The sequence below is a fragment of the Triticum aestivum genome, chromosome 1B, assembly GCF_018294505.1.
Source record: "Triticum aestivum cultivar Chinese Spring chromosome 1B, IWGSC CS RefSeq v2.1, whole genome shotgun sequence".
In the NCBI taxonomy this organism is placed as follows: domain Eukaryota; kingdom Viridiplantae; phylum Streptophyta; class Magnoliopsida; order Poales; family Poaceae; genus Triticum; species Triticum aestivum.
The window spans coordinates 555,528,288-555,555,025 of NC_057795.1; positions in this window are offsets into that span (position 1 = coordinate 555,528,288).

Genomic DNA, 26,738 nt, shown 5'->3' on the forward strand with positions numbered 1-26,738 from the left:
TAAATTTGTCATGGATGTACATGCATGACAAAAAACGCGACCTAATGTGACAAACACGTATCATCACGGAAGTGTATTTTTTTGTAGTGTTGCAAATATCTATGTTCCTATCTTGAACATTTTCACGAATGGAGTTGAAGCGACGCTTGATGTGCCTGGTCTTCTTATGAAACCTAGGCTCCTTGGCAAGGGCAATAGCTCCAGTGTTGTCATAGAAGAGAGTGATCGGCCCCGACACATTGGGAATAACTCCTAGGTCGATGATGAACTCCTTCATCCAGATTGCTTCATGCGCTGCCTCCGAGGCTGCCATGTACTCCGCTTCACATGTAGATCCCGCCATGACACTCTGCTTGCTGCTGCACCAGCTTACTGCCCCATCATTCAAAATATACACGTATCCGGTTTGTGACTTGGAGTCATCCAGATCTATGTCGAAGCTAGCATCGACGTAACCCTTTATGACGAGCTCTTTGTGACCTCCATAAATGAGAAACATATCCTTAGTCTTTTTCAGGTACTTCAGGATATTCTTGACCACTGTCCAGTGTTCCATGCCGGGATTACTTTGGTGCCTAGCTACCAAACTTGCGGCAAGGTTTACATCAGGTCCGGTACACAGCATGGCATACATAATAGACCCTATGGCCGAGGCATAGGGGATGACACTCATCTTTTCTCTATCTTCTGACGTGGTCGGGGATTGAGCCAAGCTCAGTTTCATACCTTGCAACACAGGCAAGAACCCCTTCTTGGACTGATCCATATTGAACTTCTTCAATATCTTATCAAGGTATGTGCTTTGTGAAAGACCTATGAGGCGTCTCGATCTATCTCTATAGATCTTGATGCCTAATATATAAGCAGCTTCTCCAAGGTCCTTCATTGAACACTTGTTCAAGTAGGCCTTTATGCTGTCCAAAAGTTCTATATCATTTCCCATCAAAAGTATGTCATCTACATATAATATGAGAAACGCTACAGAGCTCCCACTCACTTTCTTGTAAACGCAGGCTTCTCCATAAGTCTGCATAAAACCAAACGCTTTGATCATCTCATCAAAGCGAATGTTCCAACTCCAAGATGCTTGCACCAGCCCATAAATGGATCGCTGGAGCTTGCATACCTTGTTAGCATTCTTAGGATCGACAAAACCTTCCGGCTGCATCATATACAATTCTTACTTACCATTAAGGAATGCCGTCTTGACATCCATTTGCCATATCTCATAATCATAGTATGCGGCAATTGCTAACATGATCCGGACAGACTTCAGCTTCGCTACGGGAGAGAAAGTCTCATCATAGTCAACCCCTTGAACTTGCCAATAACCCTTAGCGACAAGTCGAGCTTTATAGATGGTAACATTACCATCCGCGTCCGTCTTCTTCTTAAAGATCCATTTATTTTCTATCACTCGCCGATCATCGGGCAAGTCTGTCAAAGTCCATACTTTGTTTTCATACATGGATACTATCTCGGATTGCATGGATTCAAGCCATTTGTTGGAATCTGGGCCTGCCATCGCTTCTTCATAGTTCGAAGGTTAACCATTGTCTAACAACATGATTTCTAGGACAGGGTTGCCATACCATTCTGGTGTGGAACATGTCCTTGTGGACCTACGAAGTTCAGTAGTAACTTGTTCTGAACTACCTTGATCATCATCATTAACTTCCTCTCTAGTCGGTGCAGGCACCACAGGAACATCTTCCTGAGCTGCACTACTTACTGGTTCAAGAGGTAGTACTTCATCAAGTTCCACTTTCCTCCTACTTACTTCTCTCGAGAGAAACTCCTTCTCCAGAAAGGACCCATTCTTGGCAACGAAAATCTTGACTTCGGATCTGAGGTAGAAGATATACCCAATGGTTTCCTTAGGGTATCCTATGAAGACGCATTTTTCCGACTTGGGTTCGAGCTTTTCAGGTTGAAGTCTCTTGACATAAGCATCGCATCCCAAAACTTTTAGAAACGACAGCTTAGGTTTCTTTCCAAACCATAATTCATAAGGTGTCCTCTCAACGGATTTAGACGGTGCCCTATTTAAAGTGAATGTAACTATCTCTAAAGCGCATCCCCAAAATGATAGCGGTAAATTGGTAAGAGACATCATAGACCGCACCATATCCAATAGAGTGCGATTACGACGTTCGGACACACCGTTACGCTGAGGTATTCCAGGCGGCGTGAGTTGTGAAACAATTCCACATTTCCTTAAGTGCATACCAAACTCGTGACTTCAATATTCTCCCCACGATCTGATCGTAAGAACTTTATTTTTCTATCACGTTGATTCTCTAGCTCATTCTGAAATTCCTTGAACTTTTCAAAGGTCTCAGACTTGTGTTTTATTAACTAGACATACCCATATCTACTTAAGTCATCAGTGAGGGTGAGAACATAATGATAGCCACCGCGAGCCTCAATGCTCATTGGACCGCACACATTAGTATGTATAATTTCCAATAAGTTGGTTGCTCACTCCATTGTTCCGGAGAACAGAGTCTTGGTCATTTTGCCCATGAGGCATGGTTCACATGTGTCAAATGATTCGAAATCAAGAGACTCCAAAATTCCATCTGCATTGAGCTTCTTCATGCGTTTGACACCAATGTGACCAATGCGGCAGTGCCACAGATATGTGGGACTATCATTATCAATCTTACATCTTTTGGTATTCACACTATGAATATGTGTAACATCATGTTCGAGATTCATTAAGAATAAACCATTGACCAGCGGGGCATGACCATAAAACATATCTCTCATATAAATAGAACAACCATTATTCTCGGATTTAAATGAGTACCCATCTCGTATCAAACGAGATCCAGATACAATGTCCATGCTCAAAGCTGACACTAAATAACAATTATTAAGGTTTAAAACTAATCCCGTAGGTAAATGTAGAGGTAGCGTGCCGACGGCGATCACATCGACCTTGGAACCATTCCCGACGCGCATCGTCACCTCGTCCTTCGCCCGTCTCCACTTATTCCGCAGCTCATGTTTTGAGTTACAAATATGAGCAACCGCACCGGTATCAAATACCCAGGAGCTACTATGAGTACTGGTAAGGTACACATCAATAACATGTATATCACATATACCTTTGGTGTTGACGGTCTTCTTATGAGCTAAGTACTTGGGGCAGTTCCGCTTCCAGTGATCGTTCCCCTTGCAATAAAAGCACTTAGTCTCAGGTTTGGGTCCATGCTTTGGCTTCTTCCTGACAACTGGCTTACCGGGCGCGGCAACTCCCTTGCCTTCCTTCTTGAAGTTCTTCTTACCCTTGCCTTTCTTGAAACTAGTGGTTTTATTGACCATCAACACTTGATGTTCCTTTTTGATTTCTACCTCCGCTGATTTCAGCATTGAAAATACCTCAGGAATGGTTTTCACCATCCCCTGCATATTGTAGTTCATCACAAAGCTCTTGTAGCTAGGTGGGAGCGACTGAAGGATTCTGTCAATGACCGCCTCATCCGGGAGGTTAATGTCCAGCTGGGACAAGCGGTTGTGCAACCCAGACATTTTGAGTATGTGCTCGCTGACAGAACTATTTTCCTCCATCTTACAACTGTAGAACTTGTCGGAGACTTCATATCTCTCGACCCGGGCATGAGCTTGGAAAACCATTTTCAGCTCTTGGAACATCGCATATGCTCCATGCTGCTCGAAACGCTTTTGGAGCCCCGTTTATAAGTTGTAAAGCATGCCGCACTGAACGAGGGAGTAATCATCAACACGCGACTGCCAAGCATTCATAACGTCTTGGTTCGCTGGGACGGGTGCTTCACCTAGCGGTGCTTCTAGGACATATGCTTTCTTGGCAGCTATGAGGATGATCCTCATGTTCTGGATCCAGTCCGTATAGTTGCTACCATCGTCTTTCAGCTTGGTTTTCTCTAGGAACGCGTTGAAGTTGAGGTTGACATGAGCGTGGGCCATTTGATCTACAAGATATTTTGCAAAAGTTTTTATACTAAGTTCATGATAATTAAGTTCATCTAATCAAATTATTTAATGAACTCCCACTTAGATAGACATCCCTCTAGTCATCTAAGTGATACACGATCCGAGTCAACTAGGCCGTGTCCGATCATCCCGTGAGACGGACTAGTCATCATCGGCGAACATCTTCATGTTGATCGTATCTTCTATACGACTCATGCTAGACCTTTCGGTCTCTTGTGTTCTGAGGCCATGTCTGTACATGCTAGGCTCGTCAAGTCAACCTAAGTGTTTTGCATGTGTAAATCTGGCTTACACCCGTTGTATGTGAACGTTAGCATCTATCACACCTGATCATCACGTGGTGCTTCGAAACAATGAACTTTCGCAAGGGCGCATGTCGGCATTCTAGGAACAGGGGTCCCCAGACTTGCCTGCCTGTGGCCTGCAGCATGGCTCAAGTGGTGGCCCAGTGCGGCCCATCTTCATCGACTCAAGCTCAAGACCCTCGCGAGGGGCCAAGCCTCGCGGGGAGGACGACAGGAAGCTTCCTCGGGAGGGGCCTCGCCAGGAAGGCTCGCGAGGAGGCGGAGACATCAAGGTGAGGGTACCTCGCGAGGTGCACATGACGCAAGCCATGACGATCGAGACCAGGCGGGCGCCAGCCTGCGCAGTGTCCTTGTTTCCTCTTTGGTGCAAAGGAGCAAGCTCAGACCAAGGCATCAGGCAAAGGATACCGTTTCGGTGCAACAAGACCAAGACCAGCAGAGCGGCAGGATGGAGGTCACCATGGAGCCCAAGACAGCGTCATCGTTAGGGCCCTTGGCAGTCGAAGACCAACTTTAGTTAGGATAAGCTGTACTAGATGTTCCCCTTCAAAATGGCCGTTGTTGGCGCCCTTCCCGCTCAATATTTGGGAAGAGGACCAAGGCCTCTATAAATAGGACTAGCCATTCTCAAGGCAGGGGATCGAGCAATCAAACCTTAGCCAGAACCACCCACACCAGCACAAGAACACCCCTCGCGAGGCTGTTCCTCCCTTGTATTGTTCATCATCAGCCCCTGAGGCAATGCACACACCACACACTGGAGTAGGGTATTACACCACAATGGTGGCCTGAACCAGTATAAACTCTGTGTCCCTTGTGTTGATTATCTTGCTAGCCTAGATTCTTAGCGAGGCTGTGGGACGTAGGTTGCTAGGGGAGAGATCTCCGCGCGCACCCTAGAGTTCGAACCTCAAGGGTCTGCCGGAACCCGAAATCCGACATTTTGCACGCCAGGTAGGGGTGCGACGGGATCCTTCTTCCACCGCCTCGCGCTCCATCGCGACCCGACGGCCAATGCCGACCGCTGGGCGGCATGGCCTATCCATGCCGTGCCGCCTGCCCAGGGTGACCTCAACCCCGCACCTCAGGCAGCCCACGCCCCGCAGAGCGCTGCGGGGCGCGGGCAACGTGGTCAGTCGTCGCCTGCCCTCACCCCGCGGCAGGTACGGTCGGCAGCAAGGGCCTTGAGGCATGCTGCGGCCACGGCACCGCACACCCGACGGGAGGAGGCGAACATGAAGGCCACGCTCATGGTGGCGCGAGAACTGCTGCGGTGCAAACTGCAAGAAAGTAGCCACGACGTGCTACTGGAGTGCATCGCCGAGCTCCTGGATGCTGCTACGTCAGGGGCCCCCCCCATTCTGCGTCCAGCTTCCACCCCAGGCTCCGAGCGGATCCCAAGGTGGACCAATCCGCACCCACGCGCCCCTGGGCGTACCTCAAGGCTTCATCAACACCGGCCTGGCCATCAGCGCCGGGCAGCAAGTTGCGTTGGCACCGCCCCTGGTAAGCGAGGGCATGCGCATCACTGCCTATGGTCCTAGCGGGCCGCTGCCCTATCATCCCCAAGATGGAGCTTCGAGTCGAACTGCATGGCACACGGAGCACTACGGCAAGGCCTTCGGGGTGACCGCCCCGGAGGCCTATGTGCCCCACATGGTGGATCGAGGGTACGCCCTGGAAGAAGACCACGGCTCGTTCCTCGGGCCAGGCTGGGAGGAAGAGGCGCCAGAAGCCGAGCTCTTTCAGGAGCCTCACGAAAGCCTCGACAGCCGCGCCGGCGGCAGCAACTACCGGGTACAAGGAGCAAGCTTATGCTAACCATGGGTCGCAGGAGGTTCAGGTCATGGCAGCGAATGGCTGCCCAGTGCGGCAACCTCCCTCCCCTCGGGGGGAGGGCACTGGGGGTAGCAGGAGAGGGGCCAGGAGCCAGGCTCCCCCCCCCCGCGACATGCGGAGCAAGGCATTCTCAAGAGGTAGGCCCTCTGCCGGGGAGGTGCCCCAGGGCCTGCCCTCGGCAGAGGACCCGTGGTCGTCGGGGGAATCGCTCGCGACCACTTTACCCCATTGGCGTCGTCCTTGGTTTCCGGTCGCCGTATGTGGTGGTAGAGTGTGGCGCAAGGCGGGGCCCTCGTCTGGTCATATGAAGCAAGGCCGGTACCAGTGAAGAAGGCCTAGTGCCTGTGAAGCTCGCCGCCCGTGACACTCTCACGTAATAACGACTTGGGGTTGTACACGCCCCGGAGTCTCCGAAGAGCCGCCCTCGGGCCTCGGGGGCTCTTGCCCACGCCCAGTGGCAGCACTTAGCTCCGCGCTGGTGAGAAGACGTCGAACACTAGACTAGGTGTGGGACGCGTCTTTTGTCTTTTTTACCTCTTTCTTCGTTGTCGAGCTTCCTTGCTTTGAATTTGAGTTGGATTTGAGCTTAAGACTTGCGTGTGTTCGGGGAAGGGGTGTTTAGTCTCGTTCGAGCAATTTCTCGTGTTTTGATTTCGGCTTTGCATCCAAAGTTAGCACCAGCTACTCCCCCCTCGCGGCCCCTCGCGAGCCAGGCCGGGCCAAGCGCGCAAACACTCCGGACCACCGTCGCCGCTCACTCTCAGGGGGCTCTCATCGCGAGACCAAAGGGTTCGCCCATAGGACACTCAAAACACTACGGCCCCCGCATGTTTGCTCGGGGCCAGCCGGGGTCAAAGGTAAATCAGGTCGGTTGACCCGGCGCGAGGTCGGCAACCCAGCGTGGGCACATGTATGGTGTTATATCTACAAGCGTACCAATTACAACCTTTACACGAGGGGGCTCCCCCTCCCAAAATGCTCTCATAACCTCCAGGGCCATGCCCGAACTTTTCTGTGCAGGGTAAGCAGTTGAGGCGGCGTGCAATCAGTTGGACATGTCGCTCATCGCGTCCTCTAGGATGCCTCCGGAGGCATCACTGGCGTCACTGGCATCGTCACCATCATCACCATCACCGTCATCAGCGCCATGCTCATTCACAACACCACCTTCATCAGCAGCCACGATCACGCCCTCGTCATCAGAGGCGAAGGCCCTAACGAGGGCGTCCACGTTGTCCTCCACCCACTGCGCCAGATCGCCCCGGATGGCTATGGGCACCGGTGCGATGGAAGCGTCGAAATCAAAGTGGGGATCTTTGTCCTGAAGATAACTGAAGACACAGGAGAAGGCACGCCCAAGCAGGGCTCGGCTCCTCTCCTCAACAAGCCAGCGGGCCCTGTCAGAGCGGGTCTCCAGCTGTGTTACCACATCCGTCAAGAACCAGAGATTGCCAGCATAGTTGATTACACGAGGCTCCGTAACAGCTGCCTCGCAGATGTTGCCCAGGGCCGCATTGGCCATTTCCCTGAGCGTTCGGAGCATGGGGCCATGCACATGCTCCAGTGTCTGCCGCTGATGGATCTCATCCTCGTTCCGCCGCGCAACGGCCTCGGCGCCATCAACCCTCTATTGAAGAAGAAGCAGCTCGGCGCGAGAAGAGGCCAGCTCCACCTGTGCTGCACCAAGGGTGGCTGTGGAGGAATCTGCATGCCGCGTCACTTCAGTCAGCTTGGCCCTGAGGGCAGTGGTCCTGCCCTCAGCTTCGGCCCTGACCAGCTCCAACCTCTCTTCGTACTCGCGCTCAAGACCCAAGCGAGCTTCCGCCACACGGCGGTCGATCTCCCCTTGGACTCGGGCCACCCGCGCGCCGACATCATCCTCCGCCTGGGTCACTAGGCGCTCCCTCGTCTCCAACCGCTCAAGGTCAAGGTTGCGTTCAGCAGCCTCCAGCATCAGCGCCTCCTCGCACCTCAGGAGCTCTGCCTCATCGACGGGTGCCCCCTTCAGCGACACAAGGGCAGCCTGGCGCAGCTCCACTTGCAGCTCCAGAGAGTTGCTCCAGGCTTGGAGCTCCCACACGCGCTCCTCCGCAGCCTCGCATCGTCGGTCGGCCTCCCGGGCCTCTTCGACGGCTTGGGAGCAGGCCTTCCACGAGGCCGCCAGCGACGCTTCGGCCTTCGCGTTGTCGAGGTCACGTTGGTGACGCGCAAGACTGACGGCCACCTTCAGCCTGCGCCTTTCCTCGGTGAGGTGCAGACCTTCGGCTTCAAGGCGCGCATCCTCGCCCGCGAGATCCATGCCAAGCTGACCCACTGCATTTGCCGCCTTCTGAAAAAACTCTCGGCGGAGGGTGCTGCACTCTCGAGCATGCCTGAGCATGTCCTCCACGTCCTCCTCCGCCATAGGCGGAGGCAGAGGGACCCGAGGCGGCACGCCCCCTCTCGGCAGGGGGCTGGGGGCTGGCGCCCCAGCGATCGTCGGATGGGCCCCGCCAGGGACCCAGGCCGGCGCTGGTCCATCTCCTGAAGTGGGGCCCAAGATCGATCAGCCAGTCGCCATCCACAATCGGAGGAGGAGCACGGAGCAAGCTGGTTATGCCCCAGGAGAGCTCGCGAAGGGGGGACAGCAGGCGCGCAGGCTCAAGGTACCCAGCGGGATGGCCCGCCTCTCTAGTCGGCCCCGCGGCAGGGATGGTGCTCGAGCTCGGGACGCTCAAGGTCAGCGATGAAGGTGAGGCTTGGGGGATGGCTCCTCGACCGTCTCCGCAAACTCGGCAGGAAGGGCCCTGAAAGGCTACAATCAGCTGAAGGAACGGTAAAATAAGGAACTGAGAGAGAAAAAGTACTTACTCATCGATGGCAAAATACTTACAGCACTTCAACGGGCGACAGGGGCGGTCATTGCCACCCGAGGCCTCCTCCCTCTTGCGGAGGGCCTCGAAGTCTATGCGAAACCGGCCTAGGCCCCTGATGCGAGGGCCATCGCGTGGTGTAGAAGGAAGATCAGGATGACTTGCGCCAAGGGCGACAGACTGGGAGGCGTCGTAGGGCGCCGCCGCGTGAAGATCAGTCTGGGCCTCAGGAGTCCCGACCTCGGGAGCCTCAGGTCGCGACTCCTCATCCGCCACCACCCCAGGACACACTTCGGAAGATGATGCCTCAGGAGCCCCTCGTGGCGTCAGCATCTCAACATCAGACCCCTCGGCTCCCGGCGGTTCTCGCCTCCTTGCTTCATCACCTGAGGCAGGACCGCCGTGAGCAACCGGAAGAGCGACCACAACAATTGGGTTCTCGTGGGGCCCCATGAGGCCGACCGGGCGCAGCTCCCATTCGTCGAAGCTGGGCATCTGCCTCACAAAGTCGGCCCTGCCCGAGCAAAGATACAAGAGGGAGGCCCCATGACGGATGCTGCATGGAGAAGGGTCGCCAGTCAAGACCCTCAGCACCGTCCTCAGCGCTTCGGGCACCAGATCCTCCTCCTAGAGCCTCATGCGGTCTTCGTGCACCGCGAAGGTCCACATCCGACGGGAGTGGCGCTGGAGAGGAGCGATGCGACATTGAACGAACTCCTTCACCACCTTGGGCGCCGTCACACCGAGCTCCCTCAAACTCTCGAAGCGGCGCCAGAAGAAAGCAAGCCGGGGGCTCGTGTGCTTCTCATGATCCTAGCCTGAGTTGGGAATAGCAGGCAATGTTGGGTGCGAGAGCAGGGGGCTAGGCACCCCAACATCCACGTACAACCACCGCTCTCAGAACCCGGTCACAAGAGGAGGAAGGCCGAAATCGATCCCTGAGGCAGCCGTCTCCGGCACGGAGAGGAAGCTCACGCACCCCGAGCATTGAGTTGGGTCACTCGGGCGCAAGGAGAAGAAGTGGCGCAGGAGGGCAACGGAGGGAGGAATGCCTACCATGGCCTCGCAAACAAAGGCGAAGACAGCAAGGAGAGTAATGGACTCAGGACCAAGGTGCATCATGTGGATCTGGTAATGGGAGAGCACCGCATTGAAGAAAGCAGAAAAGGGGGGAACCAGACCCGCCCACAAGGTGTCGGCGAGAAATCAGACCACCATGACGACCCTGTCGAAGGAGGCGTGGGACGTGGGCCAAACCGTCGTCCTCCCGCACTCGTTGAAGATGGAAGCAAGGGCGGAGCGGACCTTGTCCACGGCTTCGATGTTGAGTAAGATTGACTGATCGACGGCGGGGGCGACTGCCGGGGGCGAGCGAGGCGAAGGCGCGGGCTTCTTCCCCTTTCCCTTCTTCGTTGGCGCCATGGCAATGGGAAGAGGGGGAGAGCTCGAGCTGGATTGGAGGCGGAGGCTGGAGCTCTAGGAAGAAGGAAGGGCAGGGAGCGCGTGAACGGCGAAAGAGGAATAACTGTGTGCAACCACGGGTCCGCCTAGTCGAGCGCGTAATGAGGGGCGTGGGGAAACGGAGACGCCCACGTCCAATCAACCGCCACGCGGCGCCCAAGGCCGCAGGCTTTTGGGGCCCGCGGCAATTCACACTTGCCCCTTCTCTTCTCCGCTAAGCCAAGTCCAGGCGCGCCTTGGGCCTGGGGGCTACTGTCGGCGTTCTGGGAACGGGGGTCCCCAGACTTGCCTGCCTGCGGCCTGCGGCGTGGCTCAAGTGGTGGCAGAGTGCGGCCCATATTCATCGACTCAAGCTCAAGACCCTCGCGAGGGGCTAAGCCTCGCAGGGAGGACGACAGGAAGCTTCCTCAGGAGGGGCCTCGCTAGGAAGGCTCGCGAGGAGGCGAAGAGATCAAGGCGAGGGTACCTCGCGAGGTGCACATGACGCAAGCCATGACAATCGAGACCAGGCGGGTGCCAGGCAGGCGCCAGGCGGGCGCCGGCCTGCGCAGTGTCCTTTTTTCCTCTTTGGTGCAAAGGGAGCAAGCTCAGACAAAGGCATCAGACAAAGGCAACAAGCCAAGACCAGTAGAGCGGCAGGATGGAGGTCACCGTGGAGCCCAAGACGGCATCATCGTCAGGGCCTTTGGTAGTCGAAGACCAACTTTAGTCAGGATAAGTTGTACTAGATGTTCCCCTTCAAAATGGCCGTTGTTGGCGCCTTTCCCGCTCAATATTTGGGAAGAGGACCAAGGCCTCTATAAATAGGACTAGCCATTCTCAAGGCATGGGATCGAGCAATCGAACCTTAGCCAGAACCACCCACACCAGCACAAGAACACCCTCGCGAGGCTGTTCCTCCCTTGTATTGTTCATCATCAGCCCGTGAGGCAATCCACACACCACACACTGGAGTAGGGTATTACACCACAATGGTGGCCTGAACCAGTATAAACTTCGTGTCCCTTGTGTTGATTATCTTGCTAGTCTAGATTCTTAGCGAGGCTTTGGGACGTAGGTTTGTAGGGGAGAGATCTCCGCGCGCACCCCAGAGTTCGAACCTCAAGGGTCTGCCGAAACACGAAATCCGACAGCGCACAGTTAGGGGAAACACTTTCTTGAAATTGTTATTAGGGATCATCTTATTTACTACCGTCGTTCTAAGAAAATAAGATGGAAAAACATGATAAACATCACATGCAATCAAATAGTGACATGATATGGCCAATATCATTTTGCTCCTTTGATCTCCATCTTTGGGGCGCCATGATCATCATCGTCACCAGCATGACACCATGATCTCCATCATCATGATCTCCATCATCATGTCTCCATGAAGTTGTCTGGCCAACTATTACTTCTACTACTATGGCTAACGGTTTAGCGAAGAAGTAAAGTAATTACATAGTGTTATTCAGTGACACGTAGGTCATACAATAAATAAAGACAACTCCTATGGCTCCTGCCGGTTGTCATACTCATCGACATGCAAGTCGTGATTCCTATTACAAGAACATGATCAATCTCATATATCACATATATTTCATTCATCACATCCTTTTTGGCCATATCACATCACAAGGCATATGCTGCAAAAACAAGTTAGACGTCCTCTAATTGTTGTTACATGTTTTTACGTGGCTGCTATAGGGTTCTAGCAAGAACGTTTCTTACCTATGCCAAAACCACAACGTGATATGCCAATTTCTATTTACCCTTCATAAGGACCCTTTTCATCGAATCCGATCCGACTAAGGTGGGAGAGACAGACACCCGCTAGCCACCTTATGCAACTAGTGCATGTCAGTCGGTGGAACCTGTCTCACGTAAGTGTACGTGTAAGGTCGGTCTGGGCCGCTTCATCCCACAATACCGCCGAAACAAGATAAGACTAGTAGTGGCAAGTAAATTGACAAAATCTACGCCCACAACAAAATTGTGTTCTACTCGTCCATAGAAAGTACGCATAGACCTAGCTCATGAAGCCACTGTTGAGATCGTTGCAAAAAATAAAAAATTTCTACGCATCACCAAGATCAATCTATGGAGCAACTAGCAACGAGAGAGAGGGGAGTGCATCTTCATACCCTTGAAGACCGCGAGATGGAAGCGTTGCAAGAACGCGGATGAGGGAGTCGTACTCGAAGCGATTCAGATCGTGGTGGATTATGATCTTAGCGCTGAACAACGGCACCTCCGCGTTCAACACACGTGCAGCTCGGTGACGTCTCCCGCGCCTTGATCCAGCAAGGAGGAGGGATAGGTTGAGGAAGAGGGACACCAACAGCAGCACAACGGCGTGGTGGTGATGGAGCGACAGTACTCTGGTAGGGCTTCGCCAAGCTCTTGCGGAGGAGGAGAGGTGTTGGGGAGGGGAGGGGCTGCGCCTTGGATGTGGTGCTGCAGCCCTCCCCTCGCCCCTCTATTTATAGGAGGAGGGGGAAGGGGCCGGCACCCTCTAGATGAGATCTAGAGGGGGGCGGTGGCCAAGGGAGGGACTTGCCCCCCAAGCAAGGGGGCGCCCTCTTTAGGGTTTCCCCCCCCAACCCTAGGCGCATGGGCCCAAGGGGGGGCTGGCGCCCAGACCTCTAAGGGCTGGTTCCCTTCCCTCTATAGCCCACGAGGCCCTCCGGGAGAGGTGGACCCCCGGAATCCTTCCGGTGGCCCCGGTACAATACCGGTATGCCACCGAACTTTTCCGGTGACCGTATTACAACTTCCCATATATATATCTTCACCTCCGGACCATTCCGGAACTCCTCGTGACGTCCGGGATCTCATCCAGGACTCCAAACAACATTCGGTAATCACATACAAGTCTTCCTAATAACCCTAGCGTCATCGAACCTTAAGTGTGTAGACCCTGCGGGTTCGGGAATCACGCAGACATGACAGAGACAACTCTCCGGCCAATAACCAACAGCGGGATCTGGATACCCATGTTGGCTCCCACATGTTCCACGATGATCTCATCGGATGAACCACGACGTCGAGGATTCAAGTAATCCCATATACAATTCCCTTTGTCAATCGGTACGTTACTTGCCCGAGATTCGATTGTCAGTATACCAATACCTCGTTCAATCTTGTTACCGGCAAGTCACTTTACTCATTATATAATGTGTGATCCCGTGACTAACCTATTAGTAACATTGAGCTCATTATGATGATGCATTACTGAGTGGGCCCAGAGATACCTCTCCGTCATACGGAGTGACAAATTCTAGTCTCGATTCGTGCCAACCCAATAGACACTTTCGGGGATACCTATAGTGCACCTTTATAGTCACCCAGTTACGTTGTGATGTTTGGTACACCTAAAGCACTCCTATGGTATCTGGGAGTTACACAATCTCATGGTCTAAGGAACTGATACTTGACATTAGAAAATCTTTAGCAAACGAACTACACGATCTTATGCTATGCTTAGGATTGGGTCTTGTCCATCACATCATTCTCCTAATGATGTGATCCTGTTATCAATGACATCCAATGTCCATAGTCTGAAAACCATGACCATATGTTGATCAACAAGCTAGTCAACTAGAGGCTTACTACGGACATGTTGTGGTCTATGTATTCACACATGTATCATGGTTTTCGGTTAATACAATTATAGCATGAATAATAGACAATTATCATGAACAAGGAAATATAATAATAATCATTTTATTATTGTCTCTAGGGCATATTTCCAACAATTATTACCTCTAGGGCATATTTCCTTCAGTATCAACCCATTCCCAGCTGGCAAGGGATGGGTTGCCATGCTTTATGGTTCAGCGCGCGGTGACAAAGACCTCTTCGTGGACTACATGAAGGTCGCCACAAGGTACACTAGCGTTCAAGGACTGGTGGATGAAGCAGACGAAGTGAGGAAGAAGGCGACGAGTGAGGAGAAGCAATGCATGGACCAGTAGTATGGAAACCGAGGTAAGGGGATCCTACTCATAGATATACTGCTATGGGCAATGAAAGAGGCGGGCTCCGCCAATGTTGGGCAGAGGCAGCGGTGGGCAGACCACCACTACATCACTCCAGCACAATCTACGGCTGAAGCAAGCGCAAACAAGCACCAAGACAAGGACGACAACCTCCAGATCATCACACCACCAGCACTGCAGGCTCGCCGCTGCCCTCCTCCCATCATCTTCATCGATGAAGACGAAGATGAAGAAGAACAGGAGGTGCAGATGCTGCCAAATCATCCTACCGAAGTTAAGCAGGAGGTACAATGCTCGAGCCGCTTACCAGGGTAGGCGCCTAACTGAAACTGAATGTGAAACTATTCAGTTTCACAATCAGTTTCGTCAGTCTTATTCAGTGTTGGCTAGTTTCAGTTATCCCCAAACTATTTGGTGCTATCTATCTATGTAATGCTATCTATGTTGCATCCTCAGACAATTTGTGTTATCTATGCTACCTCCTATGTAATGCAAGTTTCAGTTTCATTTTCAGTTTCAGTGTTGTTTGGTGTTACCAGATTCAAGTGTAAGTATTAGCAACAACTAGGTAGCAGCAAAAAATTGCAGATGGAGATATAACAACATCTGGATAATATGGTTCAGGGGCATTACAAATAGGATTATCTTAGAGCATTACAGATCAGGGGCATTATAGCACCCAACGACATAAGCAAAATGATCTGAAACCATAGGCAGTTAATAGGGAGTTCATATTAATACTAAGATGCATATCTGCATCAGATTCTAGTACTAGGCCAGTTATATATATAGGCATCATATTCACTTACCAACCATAGGTACCACTTCACTCCTCCATGACCAGCCTTCAAGATCTCATCAATGATATGCTCCAGCTTCTTCTTCTCTTCTTTAAGGAGGTCTCTCTCCACTAGTATCTCCTTCATGGCTTTCCTGGTGTTTTGAATGATATCAGCTTGACTCTGTAGGATGCACCTTTGTTCTTTCTTGAGCTTAAGCTTCTCCATTTGAACCTCAATCTTTGCCTGCTCCTCAAGCTGACGCTTCTTCTCCTTAAGTTCATTGATTGCCTGGCTTGTGTAATCCATGTCATGGGATTTCTACCCATCCTGGTAATCAAACAGCTTGGATACATCATCCACAAGCTGACTGTACTGATTGCCAAGAGAATCCAGCTCCTTGTTCAGTTTCTCAACCTCTATCTCATGAGCCTCTTTGTCTTGGACTCTACCAAGGTTGTCCTTATCATACATATCCCAGAGCTTGGTTAAGCACCTTTGCAAAATTACAGGCCAAGGGGCATCTACCCACTCTAAAGCACCACAGTTCACACCATCTTGAAAATTCAGTTAAATTTATAGTGAGCTTTATTCTTCATTAACAAACATATTCACAATAACAAATCATAAACAATAGTCATATATGTAGCTACACTACACTAGCTAACTCCATACTACAAAATATAAATCAGTGCTATGTTTCCATTGCTCTTTGCTGCTCTTTGCTACAAGTACATAATTTGGACATAGCAATGTTCTTATAGTTAAGCAAAAATGAGAAAAGCAGCAGCATTATTCAGAAAAGCACAAAATGAATCAATCACAGCCATGAAAACTTGGTTCATTACCTCAGTTGCACATCCTATGAATCTCCTGCCAGTGTCAGTGCCTTCAAATGCCACAAATTTGCCTGCCCTCTGCCTGTGCAGGATGCACCCACGGTCAGATTCAATCACAAGCCCAGAAAAGATTGGATCTATCACAGTATTTGGTGTTTGCTGTAGTAGGAAACACATATATATCAACTACAGCTCACATATATGAACTTAAATGGAGAAATCCCAATCCTTCTTCAAATCCTAACCCTAACCCTAGCTGATGGGAGGAGAGATTGAGCTGACTTACAAAATACTCCATCTACATGCTATTGAAGTCGCTCATGTACTTGTCATCGTCAGAGGTCTCGTTGCTGTTAGGCCACGCATGGTCGCGGCGTCGCCGAAGTGCGAGAAGAAGAAGAGAAGCAGTGGAGAGCAGAGGAGAAGAGTGAGTGAGCGAGTGAGCTCGGTGGAGAGTGAGGTGGGGAGGACGATGAGCTAGCCAGTTGGCCAGGTTAGTCCTGGTCCGACTGGGCCCGACCGACGCGCGCGGCTAACGGGTGGCAGGCGAGCGCCGTTAGTTGTTAGCACGGCCGCCGTCCTGACCGGTGGGCCAGATCTGTCAAAAAGTCATTTAAAACACTTCAATCTGTCATCAACTCGATCTGGTAGTTTTTTGTCATGAAATCAGCGCTAAACTGGAGTTTTTGGTCAGTTTTCAAAATGTGGTAGTTCTGTGGGACGATTACGTGAAATGTGGTAGTTTTTTGTCAATTACTATGGCATGGCGGGCGCCGCACCGTGCGCTCTTGGATGGAGCCGCGCTGCTAGGCAAAGGGATCCAACGCGTAGGAAGGGGCGAGCGCGGCGGCCTGAGCTGTCCGGCCAGGGTTAATCAAATATTTCCCGGGCTTGGTAGGTAGGCATAGTAGTGCCGCTGCTCATGCTGCTCGGACCCCAAACGAACAAAATCCGGACCAAATGGTATGTCTGTTTGGGGTCGTGCGCTGGAGTTCTCCTAAGAAGTATTCCTTGCAAAGATCACTCACACCTTCTCAGGTTTGCGATAAGTGGACAAGTGGCGTGTTGCATGTGCGCCACTTGTCGCAACCGGGGAGGTTTCCCCCTTTTTGTAGATTCATTTATTCAAAATGTTTTATCTCTTAAACTGTGCGTCCAAATCTCGAACCGTTTTCACCGTTGTACTCCTCGCGTTGAGATCTTCAAAACTAGATCCCATGTTGATAGGTTTTGACGAAAAAAATTCACTTAAAAAACTGATGAAAAAACCGAACCGGGAGCACGGGGTTTTTCCCTTTCTGAAAGAGGCACGCCGGTGCCTCCCACAAAATCACAACCGTGCCTCTCGCAGAAGCAAAACCGTGCCTCTCGCAGAAGCAAAAAAAAAAGAGAAAACACGTTTTTTTGTTTCCGAGGAGGCACTGTCGTGCCTCTGGCGAAAGCATAACCATGCCTCTCGCAGAAGCAAAACCGCGTCTCTCGTGAAAGAAAAAAACAGAAAACACGTTTTTTCCGTTTTCGAGAGGCACGGTCGTGCCTCTCGGGAAAGCACAACGGTGCCTCTCACGGAAGCAAAACCGTGCCTCTCTCGGAACAAAAAAAACAGAAAACCCGACTTTTTTCCGTTTCCGAGAGGCACGGCCGTGCCTCTCGCGAAAGCACAACCGTGCCTCTCGCGAAAGGAAAAAAACAGAAAACATGTTTTCTTTTTGTTTCTGAGAGTCATGGCCGTGACTCTCGCGGAAGCAAAACTATGCCTCTCGCGGAAGCAAAACCATGACTCTCGTGAAATTAAAGAAAACACATTTTTTCACACAAAAATGTTTTTTTAATCCAAAAGTTAAGGAAGAACGGCGGAAAACCGAAACGTCGAAAAAATGTTTCAAAAGCCGAAAACGCGTGCAGAAAAATAAAATAAAAAATCCAGAGGGAGCACCCAGAGCGCGACAGGTGGTGGGAGGCTGAGAGCACGCCAAGTGGACCTCATCGTTGTGAGCCTCCCGAAGGAGCGCTCATTAACTAGTTGCTCTCTTGGATGCCACGCGCCCCACGTGACGCAATGGGCTTGATTCCCCACAATCCCTCCTTTCTGCAACAAGTCTTTTGTTGCAAAAAAAGTTAAGTATATAAGGACTTCAGTTACAAAAATAATTAAATTGCGGCAAGGCCTTTGTTCAAAAAAAAAATTGTAACAAGATCTCTATTGCAAAAAAATGCAACATGACCTCTATTGCAAAAAAAAAGTAACGTTACCTATATTTTTGCAAATTTTCTGCAATACAAGCCATGTTGCAGAAAATTACCGCAACACAACCTTTGTTGCAACGCTAGAGGATGACGCTCGCCCACTCAGTTCGTCAAGTCCATGTCTCGTGATGTGGCGGATCTTTTTATAAGATCCGCCGGCTGACGCGTAGCAGCGCCATTTCCCAACACATAGTAATATTTATTTATTTCTAATGTCAGGCGCGGACGCACTGACCACCGTATAAATCGTTGCACGAATCTCTGAATAGCCTAAACTTCCACGTCGGCTCGGATGGCGAACACTCCACCCACTAGCCTACTCCGCCCTGTTTTCTCCCGTACTAATCACTCCCACACATAATTTCTAACCAGTATGGCTAGATCTCAGTCAAGTGACATATATATAAAAAGAAAAAAGAAAAAAAATTCTATGAATCTTCATCCAAGATCAAAGGAATATAGCATTTCTCACAAAAAAGGAATATAGCACTGACTAAGACATCTCAGTTTAGCAAAAAAATTTCTCGCCATTAGTCTAATTTGATGGTGGTTGTGACATGGTGCTTGGGTAACATTGCGGTTCTTGGTGTCGCCGGCACACAGGCAGCAAATATCATAGCGTTTGTGAGCTAGGGGTTTTGATGATCACATTCGCCGTGGTGGGGGACTGCCGCCATAGGTTGTTAGGTTTTTCTGTTGATACGGGTGAGCACCATCACCCACATTGGAGATCAACATTCAGGGCATCTTGGCAGCGATGGAAAATATGCCTTCATTAGGGGCCCACTAATACATCTCCAACGTATCTATAATTTTTTATTGTTCCATGATGTTATATTATCATTCTTGGATATTTTACAATCATTTTATAGTCATTTTATATCATTTTTTGGTACTAACCTATTGACATAGTGCCCAGTGTTAGTTGTTGTTTTCTGCATGTTTTTACATCGCAGGAAATCAATATCAAAAAGAGTCCAAACGCAGCGAAACTCTTGGAGGATTTTTTTGGGCCAGAAGAAATCCAGTGGGCCAAGAAAGCACTTGAGAGGTGGCTCGAGGGGAGCAACACTCACCAAGGCGCGCCAGGAGGCCCAGGCGCACCCTGGTGGGTTGTGCCCACCTCGAGTGCCCCCTAAACCACCTCTTTGCTCTATAAATACCCCAATATTCCAGAAACCCTAAGGAAGTCGACGAAAATCAATTACAGCTGACGCAAAGTCTAGAACCACCAGATCCAATCTAGACACCATCATGGAGGGGTTCACCACTTCCATCGGTGCCTCTCCGATGATGCGTGAGTAGTTCTTTGTAGACCTACGGGTCTGTAGTTAGTAGCTAGATAGCTTCCTCTCTCTCACTTGATTATCAATATAATGGTCTCTTGGAGATCCATATGATGTAAGCCTTTTTGCGGTGTGTTTGTTGGGATCCGATGAACTTTGAGTTTATGATCAGATCTATGTTTTTATCCATGAAGTCTATTTGAGTCTTTTTTTATCTCTTATATGCATGATTGCCTATAGCTCGTATTTCTTCTCCGATATTTGGGTTTTGTTTTGCCAACTTGATCTATTTATCTTGCAATGGGAAGAGGAGCTTTGTAGTGGGTTTGATCTTACGATGCTTGATCCCAGTGACAGAAGGGGAACCGACACGTATGTATCGTTGCTACTAAGGATAACAAGATGGGATCTATATCTTGATAATAGATAAATGGATCTTGTCTACATCATGTCATCGTTCTTATTGCATTACTCCGTTTTCCATGAACTTAATACACTAGATGCATGCTGGATAGCGGTCGATGTGTGGAGTAATAGTAGTAAATGCAGGCAGGAGTCGGTCTACTAATCTTGAACGTGATGCTTATATAATGATCATTGCCTAGATATTGTCATGATTATTTGAAGTTCTATCAATTGCCCAACAGTAATTGTTTTCCCACCATTTGCTATTTTTCTCAAGAGAAGCCACTAGTGAAACCTACGGCCCTCGAGTCTATTTTCATCATATTTGCCTTTGAGATCTTTTTTCCTTTGCATTTATTTTCAAATCTATTAAACCAAAAATACAAAAATACCTTTCTGCAATTTATTTGTTCCGCGATCTATTTATCCTATCTACCACTTTTACCTCATGTTTTTTGCCTATCTTGAGATGCCGTAGACGAAAGGGATTGACAACCCCTTTAACACGTCGGGTTGCAAGTATTTGTTATTTGTGTGCAGGTGTTGTTTACGTGGTATGAGGAGGTTCTCCTACTGGTTCGATAACCTTGGTATCATCACTGAGGGAAATACCTACTGTCGCTATAATGCATCATCCCTTCCTCTTTGGGGGGATACCGACATAGTTCTAGCAGACATCAAAAGGAATTTCTGGCGCCGTTGCTGGGGAACATCTTTAACATCAACCAGGTTCCTAATCACAAATCTCATCTCCTCGCAATTTACATTATTTCCCATTTGCCTCTTGTGTTCCTCTCCCCCAGTTCACAAAAAATGGCCATTTTATTCGCCCTATTTTTCGTTCGTCGTTTTTTCGTCAGATCTCATGTTTGCTTGTGTTGCCATGCGCCTTCTATTTTCTTGCATCTGTGCTTGCTAAAAATATTTTGATATGGATCCTCATCCCCTTACTAATGTTTTCAAAATATCCAGTTATGATGAACCAATTGCTAGTGATTCTAGTGCCCTAGATTATCTATATGAAGTTTTGCTTGAGATTCGAGATCTGAAAATTGTGATGAAGAAATTTATGAAGTGATTCATGATAGCTCCTTGAATGAAAAGCATGATTGCAATTATTTTATTATAAATTCTATTAATTTCAATTGTGTTAGTAATATGCGAAACGCCAAGCTTCGGGATGCTAGTTTTGCTATGTACGCTACTTATTGCAATGCTCATGATTGGGGTGATAGTGTTTCTTATGATCTTGAAAATTCATTTAAGCCTCATGATGAATATGTTTGTGATAATATTGAAAGTGGGTTTGGAAGAGTGTAAACTTTAGGTAATAGTGATCCCACTACCTTGGAGAATGATCAATCTTATGAAATTTTTGGTAAAAGTGGGTTTGGAGAGGTCGTGACTTTAGTTGATGGTAATCCCACTATTTTGAAGAGTTCAACTTTGCATGCATGTGGATCATGTCGAGAATATTTTATGTGATAGCTATATTGTCGAATTTGATTATGATCCTACATGTAATTATTATGAGAGAGTAAAATATGGTTGTAGAATTTTTCATGTTACTAAATTACCTCTCTTCATGTTGAGATTGTTATTGTTTCTTGATTCTTCCTTGCATATGCTAGATTTTGCTTGCCTTCATAATTTGTTTTCCTATAAAATGCCTATGCATAGGAAGTATGTTAGACTTAAATGTGGTTGTCACGTGTTTTATGATGCTCTCTTTTGCTTCAACTCTTATCTTTCATGTGAGCATCGATAAATCTTATGCCTAGCTAGGGGCGTAAAACGATAGGGCTTGTTGGGAGGCAACCCAATGAATAAAATTTATTTTTGCTTTTTGATTTCTGTTCTTGTGTGTTAGAACAATTATACTACTGTTATGATTGTGTTTTTTGTGTTTTAATAAGTGTTTGTGCCAACCAAGGCCTTTGGGATGATTTGGGTGAAAGTTGATTTGATCTTGCTGAAAGGCTGGATTAGTAATTTGATCTGCGGGGCACAACTTCTTTGACCCAATCCTGGATATGGAAGAGGTACTGGAGTTTGTTTCTCCTAGTCATTCTGCGATAGAATGGCTTGACGGACCACAAGAGTATTAGGCATCGATAAACGAACGCACGCATACTCTTGACTATCAATTGATAGACGAGGGTCAGAATGCAACTAAAGAGATCAACTCAAAGGATCATATAATTTTCTGAGTTGTGGACGCATAGATTAGTATGTCGAACCAAGTTCAACATGTTTCTTCCGGATAACCCATGCAGAAAGGTAGAACTGGCAGAGTCACGATTTATGAATGGAGAACTCCTCAAGAGTACTCTAATTGTGATCTTTTGATCCAATAAACATCTGCCATAAGCGGTTCATAGTATTTGGAAGAAGGAAATACCACGGACCTCGAGGACTATCGCAAAGTTACTAATATCCTGAAGGAACTAGCAAACACTATCAACATGAAGTAAGTAGAGTGAATCTCGGGTTCAAAGCTCAAGGAGTAGAATACCTACTACTAAGTAGCATCACGGAATGCTTTCGAGAATGATGGCCAGAATCCTCACACTGGGAGCACAAATCATGGCTAAATTACTAGATGATCCCCTAAGACACCTAGGGTCATAATAATATCTCCAACATATATGTCAAGGTAACGGAGTACCTCAACTTACTGATTAGTGTGGTTAATCTGGCCCATGGGAACATTGAAACGGGAAGAAAGGATTTGCAAATGCATCAGACTACTTAGAAACCTGGGATGACTCGGACAGCATAACGGCTGTAAATGCTCAGAAAAGATTTGAGACATTCACAAAAATGGTGGCATAACCACTCAGAAGCACAATATCAAGGTTTCGAGATCAACAATTAACATACAGAGGTAGAAACTGAACTGAGGCTTAAATCCAACAAACTTATAAGTCTACTGATTAGTAACACGTGATCCTAATAGAAAGAAGAGATAGCCTAGTTCTTAATCCCCGTAGAAGAGAAGATGACTCAGATCAGAAGGGCATAAGGTATAAGGAATAAAAAGAGCCTTACGTTCCATCCCACAATCAATTCCCTTATATAACTAAAGAATTTCTAGACTCAACTTCGACCAGTTTGGCTTGGTAATCCTACAGGCAGTCAAGCTCTGATACCAACGCTGTCAGGACCCCGACTCAATGCCACATCGATCTAGCATGTAACACCTCATATCACTTTGCGGCCTCACGCACGGTATTCCCACGGGTGTCGCCTTACCTTAGCCCGGGACCGTTTGCGCCTTTTGGCACACGTATATGACGGTGTCGCTAGCATCCATATGATAAGGAGCCCAGGCTGACATGGCTAGTCGTAAACCCAAAGTGGCACAGACTTACAGGGACAGGCATCCATGACCCAACATCGAACGTGTCGGTCATCAGCGAGTGAATCCAGGCTGTAGCACTGGGCTAGCAGGACTCCGGTGAACCGGGCTGTAGCGGGCTAACAGGACTCCAGTATTCATCGCGTGACATTTCCCCGAAGGGACAGACACAGGAACGAAGAAGGACACATGCCGGCCAGCCTAAGTGTTCCGGAGCAGTAGCAAGCTACCATGGCTCAGTGGAAACACTAGGAGACATTTCCCGGTAAGAGAGGCTACTAAAGATAAACAACTAGATGGTCAGATCCCACACATACCAAGCATTTCAATAACATACACACAATATGCTCGATATGTGCAAATACAACATGGCATCACAACATGACTCTACGACTCAAGTAATTTATTCAATAGGCTCCGAGGAGCGAGATATTACAAACAGGGGTCTCATGACCCAACATTCAGAGCATACAAGTCAAAGCACAAGCGGAAGCTATCATGTCTGAGTACAGACATCTAGAAATGAAAAAGGCTGAGAAGCTTGACTATCTACCAGATCCTGTCGAGGGCACAAGATCGTAGCTGAGGTAACAAGCTAAACGTCGAAGACCACGCGGAAATACTAGTGAGACTGAAGTCTCTCTGCAAAAACATAAAATAGGCAAACGTGAGTACAAATGTACCCAGCAAGACTTACATCAGAACTATCTACATATGCATCATTATCAACAAAGGGATGGTGGGGTTTAACTGCAGCAAGCCAGCTTTGACTCGGTGGCTATCCTGAACTACGACTGCGAGTAACTTTTTTGAGGTGGCGCACACGAGTCCACATATTCACCATATCAATACACCACTATGGATCCGCTCCCGTCTCCCTACGAGAACGCCATCCATAGCACTCACGCTTATCTTGCGTATTTTAAAGTATCCACTTTCACTTGTCTATGAACTGATATAAGCAACCCAGAAGTCCTTTTCCGCGGACACGGCTATTCGAATAGATGATGTTAACCCTGCAGGGGTGTACTTCTTCATACATGTTTCCACCACTTAGCGTCTGCACACGACATGTGCTCGGCAGACTTCAAGCGAAAGCCGACGTGGGTGTAGACCACGGCCTACCTAAACACTCAAGTCTCTAGTCCAGGTTTATCGCCTATTTGGGTTCCATCCATGAGGAGATCCGGCCGGAGTTTCGCTCACAGCCCCAAACGATGTGAACAGGGTTCCCGAGATACCAAACGGGCATCCGGTACACCGTGCCACGTACCTACCGCATCACAGCCCACCCCTACGGTCAGCGCTGTCCACGGCCTCCAGTAAGCTACAAACACCAGAAACTACTTGCAACTCCTGGACAGAGGACTAGGGTGAATAAGAAGTCGAGCGGGGTCATATTTCAAGGCCCAATGTATGGTAGTAGCTGAATCATGGATCACAAACGCAGAACTCAGTTCCTGAGGACGGCTGCAATGAGACAACCCACCATGTACTCCTACATGGCCTCTCACCGCTACCTTTACCAAATCGTGTTCACATACTTAGCTCACACACAGTAGGACATGTTCACACACCTCTAATTCATCCTCGATGAATCAGACCTGACTCAACTCTAAGCAGTAGCAGGCATGACAAACAAACATGAATGAGTAGGCACAACAGGGCTCAAACAACTCCTACTCATGCTAGTGGGTTTCATCTATTTACTGTGGCAATGACAGGTCATGCAAAGGATAAAGGGGTTCAGCTACCGCAGCATGTAACAGTTGAATCGGTGTTGTCCTAATGCAGTAAAAGAGAGCAGGAGCGAGAGAGTGGGATTGTATCGGAATGAACAAGGGGGTTTTGCTTGCCTGGCACTTCTGAAGATAACATTGAGTCTTCATCAGTGTCAGCGATCACATCATCGGGTATCACGTCTATCGAGAGGGGACAAATACCGGCAACACAAAGGGAACACAATCAATGCAATGCACAATATGATGCATGATCATGACATGGCAAAATGAATGTGTTTGAGCTAATGCAACTAGCAACAGATTAAATGAAGTTGGTTCGAATACAAGATTCAAATTCAAACTCCATATGTGATTATTCAAATGCCATTTACTTCATTTGCCCTAAACAGTAGTGATAAGTTGTTCTAACATGCATGAAAATGGTACAGATGCATTCCTTGAATTTTTCTGATAATTTTTCATATATAAATTATTTAATTTGGAGTTATGGTTAATTTTCTATGATTTTTAGAAGTTTTAGGCATTTTCTGGAATTTCCTGGATATTAATAAATCCAGTAATTGAATTAATGCGCCAGCCTGACGTCATCATGACGTCAGCAGGTCAACTGGGCGCCTCCAGGTCAAACCTGACACTGGGACCCACATGTCAGTGTGATTAGCTTAACTAAAATTAATTAAAACTAATCCTAATAGTCAACAGGGCTGGGCCCCACCTGTCATTGACTCAGGAGAGTCAACCGGGGCCCACCCGTGGTCAAAGTCAAAGTCGGCTGCCGGCGTTTAGCCGCCGGCGAGCCCGACGCGGCGGCGAGAGTGGTTTTGGCCACTCCGGCGACCAAATGGGCCGCAGAGGGCATCTAGGAGGATCTGGGGACGAGCCGAAGCTCCTGGTGGAGTCAGTTGCGCTCGGGGCGGCTGGAATCGGTGCCGACGGCGAGCGAGGCGGCGCCGGAGCTCGGGTGTGCTCGGTTTCGGTGTTACACGGCACGGCGGGCGCGGCCGATGGGCTCTACGGGATGCTGGGGTCACCAGGAATACCCGGAGGCAACGAGCGCAGGCGGAGAAGCTCGGGAGCACGGAGCTCACCGGCCATGGCGGACGGCGGCTTCGGGTGCTCGTGGGGCGATGGCTACAGGGCGCAATCGAAGGGGGAAAGAGGGAGGGGAGGCGTAGGAGCTCACAGCGGTGCCGCAGGGATGGTTGGCCGGCTCGGGGGCGCGCCAGAGTGGCCGAATCGACGGAGAAGCTCCTCGGCGGCCGGCGAGGGGAAAACGTCGGGGGTGGCGTTCCGGGGCTCTTCTGGTCGCGTGACACGACGAGGAGGTCGAGGGAGGACCGGCGGAGCTTCCTGGGGCGTCGGCGAGGCTAGGGGTGGCCGGTGGCCATGGGTACGGCGACGATGGCGGCGAGCTCCGCTCGGTGGTGTGCGCGAGAGGGAAACAGAGGAGGGAATGGGGTCCAGGGGGAGAGAGGGGAGGTGCAGGGGGCGAGGGCGTCTCCGTGGCGTCGCGAGGGGGTCGGGGAGGAAGCAGGAGGTGGCTAGGGGGGGAAGCAGGAGGTGGCCGAGGCAGCGTCGGCGAGCGCCACGCCTCGCCTCTGCTCGTCCTCCTGGCAGAGGAGGAAGAGGACAAAGGAGGAGGAGGTGGGCTGGGCCGG